Source organism: Anabrus simplex, chromosome 1 (assembly GCF_040414725.1).
Source record: "Anabrus simplex isolate iqAnaSimp1 chromosome 1, ASM4041472v1, whole genome shotgun sequence".
NCBI lineage: Eukaryota > Metazoa > Arthropoda > Insecta > Orthoptera > Tettigoniidae > Anabrus > Anabrus simplex.
In genome coordinates this window covers 1,040,003,552-1,040,019,576 of record NC_090265.1, presented here as the reverse complement: position 1 = coordinate 1,040,019,576, position 16,025 = coordinate 1,040,003,552, and the positions used below count along the sequence as shown (strand labels likewise).

The window sequence follows — 16,025 nt, the reverse complement described above, 5'->3', positions numbered from 1 at the left end:
CCAGTCAATGACCGAGTCAGGGATGGAATAAATGAAGATGAAATGAAATGATATTGAAGAGTGCTGCTGGAATGAAAGATGACCGGGAAAACCGGAGTACCCGGAGTACCCGGAGAAAAATCTGTCCCGCCTCCGCTTTGTCCAGCACAAACTCACATGGAGTGGCCGGAATTTCAACCACTGAACCCAGCGTTGAGAGGTCGACGCTCCAGCCACGGAAGCTTAGACAAATACAGTAGGCTACGTCCGGGATTTAAATAGCCTTCAAGATATCCAAACATTCCAGTAAGAGAATTTGTAGAAAATACATAACCCGAAAATGTGTGTGCTTCCGGCGGGAAACAAAAATTCATTCCAGATTACAAGAATTCTAATTATAAACTTTCAAGCTGTAGAAATATGACTTCAATAATAATAATAATAATAATAATAATAATAATAATAATAATAATAATAATAATAATAATGGTCAGCGTTGAAGCCTTCGATTTATACAGCCCTGGGTTCGATTCCCGGTCGGGTCGGGGATATTAATCTAGTCAGATAAATACATCTGTCTAGAGAACTGGGTGTTTATATTTGTCCCAACACTCTCTTCTTCATATTCATACCCGCTGCACTACCAACTATCACAGAGAAACGCAATAGTGAATAGATCCCTCAACATAGGATTTTGATCAGGAGGGGCATCCGGCCATAAAACAGGGCGAAATCCACATGTGGAACGCAGTTCGCATCCGCGACCCCATACGTGCGGTAATAGCGGTAGAGTATTGATAAAATATAATATTTAATAACATCCCATCCCATCCCATCCCATCCCATCCCATCCCATCCCATCCCATCCCATCCCATCCCATCCCATCCCATCCCATCCCATCCAGAGCTGCAAACGGCTGCTGCTTCTACCTGCCACATTACAAGTTGCTAGATACGAATTCTTCTCTTTATCAGACGCCTTCTCAGCATGGGCTTCTGACGATTATCGAGGGACAATAATGGATATTACAATCAAGTATATAAATACTTGAGTATATTATAACTGTGTAATTATCTATACATTTAATGTATGGATGGCTCTATGCTACGAACGAGTTGCAACGGAAACTGTAACGGTTGGATCGATGAAAGGAAATAATAATAATAATAATAATAATAATAATAATAATAATAAAAGAGTTTACTAAAACACCTTTGGCAAATCCGTCCCTCCGTTCTACTGGACCGATTTGCTTCGTTCTTGTTTCATTCTCTCCGGAATTGCCTGCTCAGTTCAGCCAACCTTGAGTAATCATAAAATCAAATCATACAATTATCACTCCAATCATTGCAGGCGAAGGCTTACCCTAACCCGCAATACATTCTCTACTTAGCAAGTTGCTTAGCGACTAACACTTTCTTTAATATTCTTTCTTGATTCGTTATGCCCAACTAAAAAGCGTGTTTGAACTTATTAGTACTTTTTTGTTTTTTTTCTTCTCTTCCCAATATCTCTTCATCCCCTCGCTCTCTTCCCTTTTGCGTTGTACAGTCCGTCATGTGTTTAGTCGGGTGGGCTTTACAGAAAATTTGTGTTTGTGAATTATGATTCTGACTTGAATGTTTTCTTCATGAATGCCAATTTCATTTAGGTCTTCACCAATGTCGTTTAGCCAATTATTTTGATTTTTCATTGAATGCTAAGTTTAACATTTTCTTTGTGAGTCTGTTATTATCCATTCTATATAAGTGATCATAATATAATGAAATGGCGTATGGCTTTTAGTGTAGGAGTGTCCGAGGACAAGTTCGACTCGCCAGATACAGGTCTTTTGATTTGACTCCCGTAGGCGACCTGCGCGTCGTGATGAGGATGAAATGATGATGAAGACGGCGTATACACCCAGCCTCCGTGCCAGCGAAATTAACCAATTATGGTTAAAATTCTCGACCCTGCCGGGAATCGAACCCGGGACCCCTATGGCCAAAGGCCAGCATGCTAACCATTTAGCCATGGAGCCGGACTAAGTGAACACAATTTGTAATCGTCGTTTCCTGATTGTATCTGTGATTTTTCTGTATCTTGACAGATTTCATGTGATTAATATTCTGATATTTGTGTATTTCATCCTTAGTAGTATCATTGCATGCAGCCATGTTTGATTACTACCTTTCAATCCAGAGTGTATACACTTCCTCTGATCACGGAAGAATACTATTCCCTGTTAGATATTCTTTGATCCTCTAACTTTTTCCAGCTTCCAATTATATTCAATAGATGGCAGAGCGTAACTTACATGCTGCTAAGATAAAAAGTCTACGTACAAACAGACCCCATTATAACATATGCCTTACACATTATCTGCGAACACTTATCGAAGGACAACCTAGCTAGACTAGAAATAGTGAAGGCCATGTATCATAAAAAGTTCTCTGCCTGGCAAAAAGCGCTCCTTCGAGGCTAACCTATGAGCTTACAAGATAACCTTTCTATGTAGAAGTCCTGAGATTTAAAATACCATTGCCTTCTATAACACAACACCAAGTTTTTCATCAAGAACCGAAGGGTTAAAAAAAGCGAATGTATGGATAGATTTTTACCCAACAGACGACATGATGACGTCAGATTGGATGAATTCTAACTGCGAACTGCGGCGTACCATGACGAGCATCTTATTAAATGTTAATAAAAGGACAGGAAAAACAATATGACTACAACAGGTATTTCAAGACGAGCTATCTGACATAATTACAACGAATGCTTCGGAGCATCACGGGTCCCCTAATAATAATAATAATAATAATAATAATAATAATAATAATAATAATAATAATAATAATAATAATAATAATAATAATAATAATAATAATAATAATAATAATAATAATAATAATAATAATAATAAATACTAATAATAAAAATAATAATACTAATAATAATAATAATAATAATAAATAATAATAATAATAATAATAATGATAATAATAATACTAATAATAATAATAATGATAATAATAATAATAATAATAATAATAATAATAATAACAATAATAAATTGTTATGGTTTTCGTAGACGTCGAAGTACCGGCATTTTGTCCCCCATGAGTCCGTTTGCTTTCCGGTATACCCACCAATTGGATACTGGCGAATTCGGTCAACTTCAAATGCCACCAGACTGAGCCGGAATCCAGCCCACCAACTTGGCGTCCAGCAGAAGACAGCGAATACGTAGGCCTAAACATCAGCATATCTTCTTGAAATGTAGTACATTGCTTCACTCTAGAACTGTGCATGTTTTTGTGATATTACATTTCCAAATGCAACTATTCTAATTCAGTAAATCGTGTATTTAATCGGCACAAAATTCAATAAAACAGAATTATTGTAGTTTGTACATTTGAATATCTCAGCATTATTGGAATTTTAGTACGGTTAATGAATTAATCGAGGCTTACATGAATGAGCAATTTCAAATCACAACGAGTGTGCTTCATAAATACAAACCTTTCATATAAATTGAAATTGGTCTGTAACCAGTTCACCTGGCATTCATAAACCAATTATTTATAATGCATGCATAATGAGATAAACATAATGAAATATTATAATATTCTTTCCTGTTATCCTTCCATGGCTACGGAATTTATGTTAGTATTTATTTCCATCAAGATAAATTCAACACCTTGTAAATTAAATATTGTACAGGTGTATGCACCAACATCTGCTGCCCCTGAAGATGAGATAGACGAATTCTCCAGTCAATTAGAATGCTTTATTGATGACATTCCTAAAAGAGAAGTTCTCATCATTCAAGGTGACTTCAATGCTAATAATGGTGACACGTCATCCGGTAACCACCTTAGTGTACATGTTGGTCCATATGGGCTTGGGACTAGAAATGATAGATGAGAGCGTCTTCTTCAATTCTGTATAGATAAGGAATTGTTTGATACCAACACACTCTTTCAACATCACCCTTGCCGTCGATATACGTGGATATGCCCTGGAGAGAAGATACGTAATCAAACTGTTTTTATCCTGATGAGAAATTGTTGGAAGTCATCTGTTTTAAACAGCAGAAGTTACCCTTGTGCTGAATGTGGTTCAGACCATACCCTCGCCATCATGAGTATGCAACTGAAATTCAAAACAACAACAAAGGTACGGGAAATTAAATTTGATGATAGAGCTATATGTAGCTTCGGCGAGGCTATTCGTCCCAAACTACAGTAATTACGAATAAATCCCACTGACACTGCAGATTCGGTATGGAAGACTGCTGTGAGTAGTGCAAGCAAGGAAATACATGAGCACGATTCATTTCCTAGGAAGCCATGGTTAAGCGCCGAAGCTTTGAGGCTAATAGAGGAAAGGAAACAGCTAATAAGAAACAATTATGAAACTGATGAATATTTACAAATGCACGCATCACTATCTCGGAAAATTAAAAAGAATTGCAGACTTGTTAATGAATCATGAAATCTGTGAAGAGATTGAACTGCATAAGCAGCACTGTCAACCTCGTGATCTCTTTATGAAGGTATAGAAAATTACCCGCGACTTCAAGCCCCGTTCATGGATTGTGGAAGATGAACTGGCCACTGAAAGGTGGAAAAGATACTGTGAACATCTATATGCAGATGTGACCACCAGGAATGTTTGCAATAAGTACATTCCTAATCAATCTAACTCTGAACCAGAGCCTTCAATACTGAGGAGAGAAATAGAAAATGAAGTTAAACACCTGAAGAATCATAAAGCATCAGGAAGTGATGACATCACTGGGGAAATCATTAAAGAAATTGGAGAAGAAGGAGTACGCTTAATGCACTTTATCTGTAACAAGATATGGGAGAGTGGTATGTGGCCACAAGACTGGCTCATTTCCAGCTTCATTCCACTCCTCAAAAAGGGATCAACAAGGAACTGCAGGAATTATAGAACCATCTCACTAATATCATGAAAATGAAAATCTACAACCTGTGCTCCAGTCATTAACCGGGTCAGGGAATGAATGAATGAATGAATGAATGATGAATGAATCATACATAGGCTGTTAGTACGATGAGGTCGCCACTCCCAAAGTGATTCATTAGTGACTGATAAATGCAATGAAATGCGAATGGAGAGTGTTGCTGGAATGAAATATGACAGGGAAAACCGGAGTACCCGGAGAAAAACCTGTCCCGCCCCCGCCTTGTCCAGCACAAATCTCACATGCCGTGACCGGGATTGGAACCACGGTACCCAGCGGTGAGTGGCCGACGCGCTGCCGTCTGAGCCACGGAACTCCTCAATAATATCATATGCAAGTAAAATATTATTGCATATCATAAATGAACGTTTGAAACCTTACATCAGATATCAGCTCCCGCTAGAATAGGCTGGCTTTGTCAAGGGAAGAGGAACTAGAGAACAGATTCTAAATATCCGTCAGTTGGTTGAAAAGGCACATGAATTCAAGATTCGTTTGTTTCTGTGATTCAATGACAACCAAAAGGCCTTCGATTGTGTTTTGTGGCCGAAGTTGTGGCGTGTTCTAGAGGAAATGGGAATTCCATCTCATCTCATTTCACTTATAAAAGGCTTATGCGATAACAACTTCGTCAAAGTCAGAGTTGATGGTGATTGATCTATCATCAAGTTTCAATGTCTCCAAAGGTGTGAGACAAGGATGCATCTTATCACCTCAATTGTTTAACTTCTATGGTGAATATATCATGATGCATGCCCTCGACATTTGGGAAGAAGGATTTTCGATCGGTGGGAAGAGAATTAATAACCTCCGTTTTGCAGACGACACCACACTTGTAGCCAGCAGTGTACAGGACCTTTTCAAAATAATGGATCGTGTACAACAGGAAATTCACAATCTTGGCATGGAAATTAATTGGAGCAAGACAAAACTAATGATTGTCAGCAAAGGAGCAGAGATTCAGCTGCCATAGCACCTGAACCATCTCCAAAGAGTCTATCAGTTTCCTTATCTTGGTTCAATAATCGAGGATACAAGTAGCTACGAAAAAGAAATCAGACGTCGCATCATTCTGGAACATACAGCTATGGCAAAATTAAAGAAGATCTGGCAAGATAGATCAATATCTATTAACACGAAGAAAATATTAGTCCATTCGCTTGTGTTCTCGATCTTCCTGTATGGATGCGAAACTTGAACCATAAAAGCTAAAGACAGGAACCGAATCAACGCGTTTGACATGTTGTGTTTTGGGAAGATGTTGCGAATACCGTGGAAAGCCAGGCGAACAAATGATTCTGTAATACGGGAAATTGGAATACAAGAAAGTCTATGCCATGTTCTGTACCAGAGAATCCTGCAATACTTAGGTCACATTATGAGAAGAGTGGATGGCAACCTGAAAAAAGCAATTTTCGAAGGAAAAGTTTCTGACACGAGGACGGGTCGCAAAAAGATGGGCTGTTCAAGTAAGAGAGCTCATGGACATACCATGGAGAGTTGCTGTCCGGAAAATGCAAGTTCGGACAGAATGGTATCAAGTTATAAAAGAAACAACGAAGTCCTTAGGTCACGATACTCAGTCATGAGTAGAATGACTGGAGAGAGACTAAGATGGTTTCACGGATGCTTAACAGTTCCTGTTTGAGAACATCATCTGATACTGAAGAAGAATGAACTTCAAACTTACCAACTGAGAGATTTTCCAGGTGGAATAGTCTTCACATTTTCCTTATAATGTTCGCTTCTCTCTTTCGACTGAAGTAAACTGTTCAGGGCATTGCTTTCGAAAGAAAGAGTAAGGTCCACAATGATGGCTTCAGAACAATTTTTGTGAAAAGCCACAATATCAGTGAACTGACGGCATCCATCGCATTCCGCGAAGACGCCATAGTAGTTAAATAATTTAATAAGTTGTTCCTTAAGTTTATGTTTGACTATATGGTGGCAAGAGTTAATGAGTAATCTATTATGAGAACAGCTGCTGATTACGTGGGAAGATGTTTCTGTCCCTCTGCTGCATCTGCGGCAGAAAGTCAACTCACTGCTCACACCAGGTACTCCACGAAGGTTGGCATAGTTGATATTAAGTCCATTCTGAATTTGAAAATCCATATTTCAATCAAACAAACCTATTGGTCTTTGGGAAAAGTTAACACTTTGCAACACCTACACCCTGCCATTTCTGATTACTCCATTCTTGGAATGATTTAATTCTAAGACCGCGGCACATCTTTTTAGATGTGTTGAAACAGGTACAATTATTTTTTTGTCAAAACAGAATTTCACCATCATAGTCTACAATTTTGTCCACCAAAGTGTCAGCTAAATCGCTTAACCTCTACTTTATAGAGATATGTTGATGATATTTTCTCACGTAAAATTTAAATTTACTAGACCTGATAGCCGTCGAGGTGAATAGAACATTTGTTAAAACCGGTTAGTTTATATTACGTAATGATAAAATGCAAGAAAATTCTTATTTACGACATTGTACGTCTAATCATCGACATTTCCTTACTTTCAGAAGAGCAGGTTCCTTTATCACATCGTCAAAATTTATATTGTGAAAAAATCCATTTTCTATATCCATCAGTGTGAGAGAAATTAATCTTTCATTGGTGTATAGTGCTTCGAAGTTCATCTTTTATATATTTTAATTTGGAGAAGCAGATATTATCGGTTCTACCATCCATTCGAAGTCTCGACTTCTCGACAAGTGAAGATGGACATGGAAAGCAATGTAATTTATGAACCTATCATACAATGCACGTACCATCTAAATTACATCTGATACTTAAGCTATATGAATTTATTATTATTATTATTATTATTATTATTATTATTATTATTATTATTATTATTATTATTATTATTATTATTATTATTTGACGTGAAAATAGCTCCCATCGCCACATACGGGCTGGAAATAATCTGGGAGAAGCTGACCATGGTGTACTTGGGGACAATTGTAGCAGTCAGGCCGCGATTTCTGAAAGTTACCCTTGGGATATAGAAATACGCTTAATCTGGACTAGCATATGAACTTGCCAAGAAGACCTCCTTCATCGAGGACCTCCGGATGAAGAGAGGGCTACCATTCATAGACGCCTGGGAGAAACTAATGCAAGACAGGGTGAAGAAAAGGGACGAAACCTGGATCGAACTTTATACAGCGGAGGCCAAGAAGAATAAGACATGAACGAACACAAGCCAAGACCTGCATCACTTTGTTAACTCGATGACAAATGGATACTACCATAAGCTGTGTAATACCAAATACTTCCATGACCCAGGCGATTCATGCGTATGTACTCAATTGCACAAATCGGATACCTTCTACTGTGATATTTTGTAAACGTGAGTGGTGATGACAGTATACAGGTATCTTCAAATAAAATAGTTATTATTATTATTATTATTATTATTATTATTATTATTATTATTATTATTATTATTATTATTATTATTATTATTATTATTAGTATTATTTATGATGTATTACAAAATTGATCATAAGAAATAACACACACTAATTCTTAGTAAATTGCTATTCTTTCAAAATGACACTAATGGTACGTGATGTTATCTTGTCGATGTTTCAGTCCGTTATGGCAGCACTACGTGTCTTCTTCTTCTTCTCCTCCGTCCAGGCCATGAAGGTCCTTGGAGGGGTGGAAGGTAAAGGTTTCCACTATCAGTGACCTCGGCACTTGATGGGGTAGAGTGGTTAGCTCTACGCCCGGCCGCCTTTGCCCCCAGGAATTAACGTGGTACTCATTTTTTGGTGTAGGCTGAGTGAACCTCAGGGCGAAATGCACCTCCGGAACTGGAAATCTCATTTCTTAAATTTTTTACGACTTCCTGACAGGGATTCGAACCCACGTCCTTCCGGGCGAACCGAGCACGCCTTTACCGCCTCGGTCAGAGCACTACATGTAGGATGCTAATTAGTTTATTAACAATATCACTTGTTCAACAGATACTTTAAAAGTTTTTACGATTAGGAATTTTGCCATTATTACCATAAGAATATGAGACATGTTTCGCCTTTCATAGAAGGCATCATCAGTCACTGCACCTCCTTAAATCAGGTACCTGATTTATATTTAAATTATAATTACTAAGAATTAATATTAACATATTTATAGTGGGAGCAATGCATATAACAGCGTCCATCAGCAGAGAACCGACTTGAAATTCTGATACTACGCTATTTGAAATGTTAGAAATTGTAATTACAAAGATTGCATATTCTTATGGTAATAATGACAAATTCCTAATTGTTAAAATTTTAATATACTGAATGGGTGATATTATTAATAAAATTAGCATTCTACAGTATAGTATCTTCAAAACGGATCCATAATGATATTTAGCACTACGTGTGCTTTAGTACTGCTAGCCACACAGCTCAGTGAGAGTTTCACGGTCATTATTACCACCGCTACTAGAGGGACAACATTTTCTTCTTTTACACATTACCTGTTGTCAAACAAACGTTCGGTGACCTAAATTCCAGAGCCATTTGTCGAGCAGAAGAGTGGTAGTCACAAATTGCCATTTAATAAGGCGGTAGTCGTGGTCGTGGTGGTGGTGGTGGTGGTGGTGGTGGTGGTGGTGGTGGTGGTGGTGGTGGTGGTGGTGGTGGTGGTGGTGGTGGTGGTGGTGGTGGTGGTGGTGGTGGTGGTGGTGGTGGTGGTGGTGGTGGTGGTGGTGGTGGTGGTGGTGGTGGTGGTGGTGGTGGTGGTGGTGGTGGTGGTGGTGGTGGTGGTGGTGGTGGTGGTGGTGGTGGTGGTGGTGGTGGTGGTGGTGGTGGTGGTGGTGGTGGTGGTGGTGGTGGTGGTGGTGGTGGTGGTGGTGGTGGTGGTGGTGGTGGTGGTGGTGGTGGTGGTGGTGGTGGTGGTGGTGGTGGTGGTGGTGGTGGTGGTGGTGGTGGTGGTGGTGGTGGTGGTGGTGGTGGTGGTGGTGGTGGTGGTGGTGGTGGTGGTGGTGGTGGTGGTGGTGGTGGTGGTGGTGGTGGTGGTGGTGGTGGTGGTGGTGGTGGTGGTGGTGGTGGTGGTGGTGGTGGTGGTGGTGGTGGTGGTGGTGGTGGTGGTGGTGGTGGTGGTGGTGGTGGTGGTGGTGGTGGTGGTGGTGGTGGTGGTGGTGGTGGTGGTGGTGGTGGTGGTGGTGGTGGTGGTGGTGGTGGTGGTGGTGGTGGTGGTGGTGGTTTTAAGAAGAAGTGCAGCTGGGCAACCGTTCTATATTAACACTAATCAGAAGGAAAAGGAAGAGGTCCAACACTTCGAGAATTGATGGTATTGGCAAAGGGAAGAAAAGGATCACGAAGGGTGTAGAAATAAAAATGTCTCGCTAGGCCTCGCAAACCTAATACCGTCGGGGTCGGAAAAACAAGAGTTAATCAAGAGAGATTAGATAGAAAAGATGAAGGCGAGGAGTCTGACGCAAGTAAGCAGAGTGAGAATATTCCTCCCATCGAGCAACAGCCCTGAAGGTCCCTGGCTTACCAAGCGACCGCTGCTCAGCCCGAAGGTCTGCAGATTATGAGCAGCACGACGAATCCTCTCGGCCGTCGTTCTTGGCTTTCTAGACCGGGGCCACTAGCTCACCATTACAGAGCTCCTCAGTTGTAATCATGTGGCAGAGTGGACCTCACCTGACCTGGCCGGAAATCGAACTCGGGGCCTCCAGCTAAGAGGCAGTCACGCTACCCCTACACCATGCAACCAGCAATTTAAGAATATTAGATCAGCAAATTTAACCCTCGAGGAAGTAAGTGAATTTTCCAGTAGGGTATTAAATGAACATTTGTGGTACAAAGCAAAGCAAAGTCATCTCTGTACAGGCCATGAAGGCCCTGGAAGTGGTGGAAGGTAAAGGCTTCCACCATTCGTAATCTCGGCACACTATGGGGTAGATTGGTTAGCTCTACGCCCGGCCGCCTTTGCCCCAAGGAATGAACCTGGTACTCATTTTTGGTGTAGGCTTAGTGAACCTCAGGGCCATGTGCACCTCCGGAAGTGGAAATCTCGTTTCTTAAATTTTACGACTTCCTGACGGGGATACGAAACCACATATGTGGTATGTCAGGTATAAATTCCAGCTAGAAAGTTCTTATTTGTACGTTACAAAAATATATCTGTAATAAAGACTTCCTTGAAAGTGCTTTCAAAGAGCGTGGCATGGTATCGATATTATGAAACATGAGATATATCAGGTACGAAAGAAAATGAATTTAAAGTCTCTGACAAGTGTTGTTAAACAAAAACTGAAATACTAAGGAAGAAATATAGAACCAGCTTGTTATGAAGAGGAAACGTAAGAGGAAACGTTAGTCAGATCCGAAGGATAAAGTTGACGTGACACATAATAAGATATGGAAACTCAGTGGTTTACCACCCCCCACCTACAATCCCACATTGAAGAAATGGTTAGAATTTTGCTATAGAATAGATTCATTTATTTGCCAGTGAAATTACAGCACAACAACTACCACGCTACTTTCAAATGTTGACCGAATGCCCTGGGTTCAAGCCGACTAGCTAATCATATAGGTACACAAATACCTTGAAGGAAGAAAGTGGAAAAGATCATATCTACACTTAGCTCTACTAGATACCACCATATGAGATAATCAAGAGCACCAGTCTCTGATAGAATTGGGAATTCAGAATGTCCATCGAATATCTGAGGCTATTCAGAAGTTATACTCGTGCAGAGCAAGAAAACTGTAGTTTCCAGCGCCATAAGTGCTATACTTCAAGGCTGTGTCGTAAGTTGTGGCATTCTCAGGCGACGTTGAAATGCAGGATAGTATGGACACACTCGAGAGTTTTACGTTGGATTAGAGGTGGCTCCAGGTCAGTAATGTTGATTAAAAGTGCACATCCCCGTATGCTTCACTTTGGTTAGCAATATACAGGTGATGGCCAGTATCATCAAATTATATGAGTTGCCATAGCGAATCGATCAGTGAGTTTGGAACAGATTAAAGGTCAGGTCAGATGTGTCAGATGGGATTGGTAACCGTCTGTTTGACAGTCACTGACGACCACATGTACCAATACGGACTGTATAATACTATTCAAGTCTCACCACTGTACAATCTAGAAAGGAGCGTCTAGAGGGACAAATGGTGAAGTGTTGTGCTGGGTGATGGGATCAGATCTTGTCTTGTAATGAATCTCGTCTGTGTCTGCAACATGGATGAAATCGACACCACCTGTATTATACGGCAACGATACGCTCATCAATGCCCAATTGAGTCCCACAACCTGCAACGCCTGTCAGCCTCTCGTGATTGTACAGTGAACATCGGATAACGTCAAACTTGTTGTACTGTTTCTGGTGCAGATATGTTATTCCAATAGGACAATGCACATTCCCATATCATTTGGCAGCACAGTTACCAGATCTGCCCCGCATTGATCGTCTGTCAGACACCGTCTGGCCTATTCTTCGCCACGTCCAACTTCACTACCAGAAGGAGTGTGCATGGAACGCTTCTACGCTGAATGTTCATAGTCAATTCTACGAGCATTTCCATGTCAACATTGTGGTCTGCATTGGTGGTAGAGTGTATATGGAGCAATAAAATTATATTTGACTCTATTTTCAAATTCAGTATACCGTGGCCACCAAACAAGAGTTTACGGCAAACTCGAACGAGCTGGTGGGAAGGACAGGCTTCCCCGAGAAACTTACCATTCCTTCCCACTTTTCTCTTCATTATAAAAGAGGTCCTTCATCATAACCAAACCAACAAAACCCCATGGCACTACAGCCCTTGAAGGGCCTTGGCCTACTAAGCGACCGCTGCTCAGCCCGAAGGCCTGCAGATTACGAGGTGTCGTGTGGTCAGCACGACGAATCATCTCGGCCGTTATTCTTGTCTTTTTAGACCGGGACCGCTATCTCACCGTCAGATAGTTCCTCAATTCTAATCACGTAGGCTGAGTGGACCTCGAACCAGCCCTCAGGTACAGGTAAAAATCCCTGACCTGGCTGGGAATCGAACCCGGGGCCTCCGGGTAAGAGCCAGGCACGCTACCACTACACCACGGGCCCGGCCCTTTTTCATAAGAATACAGGAAATAAAGGAAAGGAAACAATTTCCCTTTTTTTACCTTGTATCATAGCAGCAGACATAAAGTTTTGATGGTATAGAACTACTATACAATGCAAATCTTTAAAAAAAAGCTCGATGTCAGCAATAAGCACTCGTTGGTCAACGATCTACTTCATGATAGGCCCTATATAATTAACTTTAAAATCACAATCATTCAGCGCGTCAAGTAAGTCACGTGTCTCATCCGCACAAGTACAGAGCTCTACTAACGACCGAGCCTTAAGATGGCCATACACGTACAGGAAATCCTCAAGGAAAAAGCCTCCGCGATTTCCTTGTGGATTTCCTTTACCGAACCCTCGCCCACACACGGAGAGGATTTTCTCACGGAAATCCTCAAATAAGACCTTGGGGATTTTCTCTAGGTTCATCTCTAGTACAACACACTAGACTGGTAGTGATTTTTGGTTGTTCTCGTGGTTTTGCCTTTTGTTTTCATCATTGCCTCAATGGACGATATTCTAGAGGCTGTCTTTTTTGAGATTACATGGGACTGCTTTCGCAGGAAAAGGCGCAGAAGAGGTGAATGCAGCAAGGTGCGAATTTTGAAGAGAAGCTTGTATTCCCACAATAATCTAATTACTGAACTGGAGGTCTTCCCGAAAGATTTCCACAAGCACTTGAGGTTAGACCACGATACATATTTACACCTTCTTTCATTGGTCACCTTTTTTATCGCTAACGAAGATACGTTAATGAAGGAAGCCATCCTTACCATGCGCGCCCTTCTCCCACGAAATACTCATTGCAACATTGAGATTCTTGGCTGCATACACGCAGCAAGAAACTGGATAACTCCGGCCTCAAGACGGAAAAATAATTGATTTTTGTTCGGGATTTTTGGGTCTCTACCCACCCACTGCAGCCTCAAAGACACCACTACACACGTTGGAGAATTCCTCAAAGCTCGGACTGTTCAGGCCGAAACTTAAGGAAATAGCGCTCGTGCATGGCCACCTTTACAAGACAGAGGATGGAGCACAGAAGCTGTTGTGCTCCGCCACGTAGCTCCTTGCTCGTCGCTTGTCCTTCACGTCAGCACTCTAACGAACCTCGCTTGAGTTTTCCGTAAACTCTTGATTACTGGTTACTATGTATATAAGTATTACTTCGTACAAACGATTGAGCGTGTAATTATAGTATTTATATTATGTGTGACTAGTATAATTTTGGAGGGAATGTGAAGAGTGGATGACGGATTCAAGAGACATCTGAGAGGATGTATCATTGAGTAGGGATCGATACCTTAAGCATTATTATCATTCATTTCTTGAACGTGAAGAAAACGTGAGGACGAGGAGGAAGTAGCGAAAGGTATAACTGTTGTGAATAAAACTGTAAACTTCGCCATTACTGTATTTTTTTCACCAACTGGCGGCTCTCTGCACCCCGAGTTACTGGGGAAAAGTGCAGGTGAGCTGCAGCAGCTGGCGGCAGCTTACGTTATCAATCTTCATAAGAGAGGCTCGTTACAACCACCATCAATATTAATATTTTCTCTTATTACGGGTAAAGGACGAGCGAGTTTTAAGGGAGTGAACACTTGATGCTGGTCGGCTACAGCTCGCACCTCGTTCCAGAAAGCGGTAATGTGCTAACAGCCTCACAAAGCACACAATTGTGCCCTAACAAGGCACCAATTTGTTTACTGAAGTCGCACAGTAGCGACGAAAACGATCATCTATTTATCGATGAAAAGAGAACTTGAGAAAATGAAAGAGGTTCAAGAGACGCCTTATCCATGAATGACTATTTTAGAAAAAAACCAATTTTAGAGCCACCACATAAACACCTGATAGTCAAGCTACAGTTCAAAATATCGTCTAATTAACAATGAAAACGACTTCGTTAAGGCTTACATAATAAAGTACGTTTGGGTTGGAGCACTTTTAACTTATTATATTTGGTTCTTTTTCGCAACTGGTATTAAATAACCAGTTTCAATTCCTTTAACAAAAAAAGACAAATTAAAGCGTACCGTTTTGAAAACAACAATAATTATTTCCTACTAAGGCGTCCGCAAAAAATGAAAATCCAATATTTGTCTGCCTTTTGTGAATTCATTCCATATATCATATTTCTTACACATTTCCTACTATACGAAGAGCTCGCTAGAAAAGCTAAATTGTTCTTTCCATATGTCTCTAAGCTTGTAACGGGGAATTTTGGAACTACCCTCGACGACTACGAAGTGTAAATGCCAAGTCTATTGCGGAAACTTACCTGTCTTTACGTCATTAACGTCCTAACGTGATCTAATTCGGAATTGAGTGTTTTCTAATTAGATAATTGATGTTTGATTTCCACATGAACTGACGATCGTTGCCCCACAATCAAGAAGATTAAGTGATATTGTAAAGAACCAACCTATCAATGGCGTGTGCGTTCTGCTAGTTGAGTCTTAAAACTTAAATATTCAGTTCTTATTTTCTTTTTCCACTAGTATATTTTGGAGGGAATGTGAAAAGTGGGTGAAGGCATCAAGAGACATCTGTGAGGATGTGGCATAGATTACGATGTAAGAGTTAAGCAACATTATCATTCGCTTTTTAACTTGAAGAAAACGCGAGGACGAGGAAGAAGTACGGAAAGAATGCTATGTTAGTGATAAACTAGTGACGATCTCAGCACACTCCATCAGTTAGACTGCTAGCTTGGCTATCATGTTGTTTATGTGGTGGCTCTAAAATACGTTTTCTTCTAAAACCAGTCATTCATGGATAAAGCGTCTCTTGAACCTCTTTCAATTTCTCAGGTACTCTTTTTCCGATAAATCGAAAAATTGATTATCATTTTCATCGCTACTGTGCGACTTCAGTAAACAAATTGGTGCCTTGTTAGGGCACAATTGTGTGCTCTGTGAGGCTGTTAGCACATTACCGGTCTGCAGGTGTAGTTGCTCTTGTTCAGTCCCCATTGAGTCTAGTTCTCTTCCTTAC

General features: G+C 40.6%; 1 protein-coding gene across 3 annotated transcripts in view; it reads left to right on the top strand.

Annotated features, from left to right (window-relative positions):
- Nucleotides 1-16,025, top strand: part of LOC136875903 (neurotrimin) — a 964,285-nt gene that overhangs the window by 754,384 nt on the left and 193,876 nt on the right. The window lies entirely within an intron of this gene.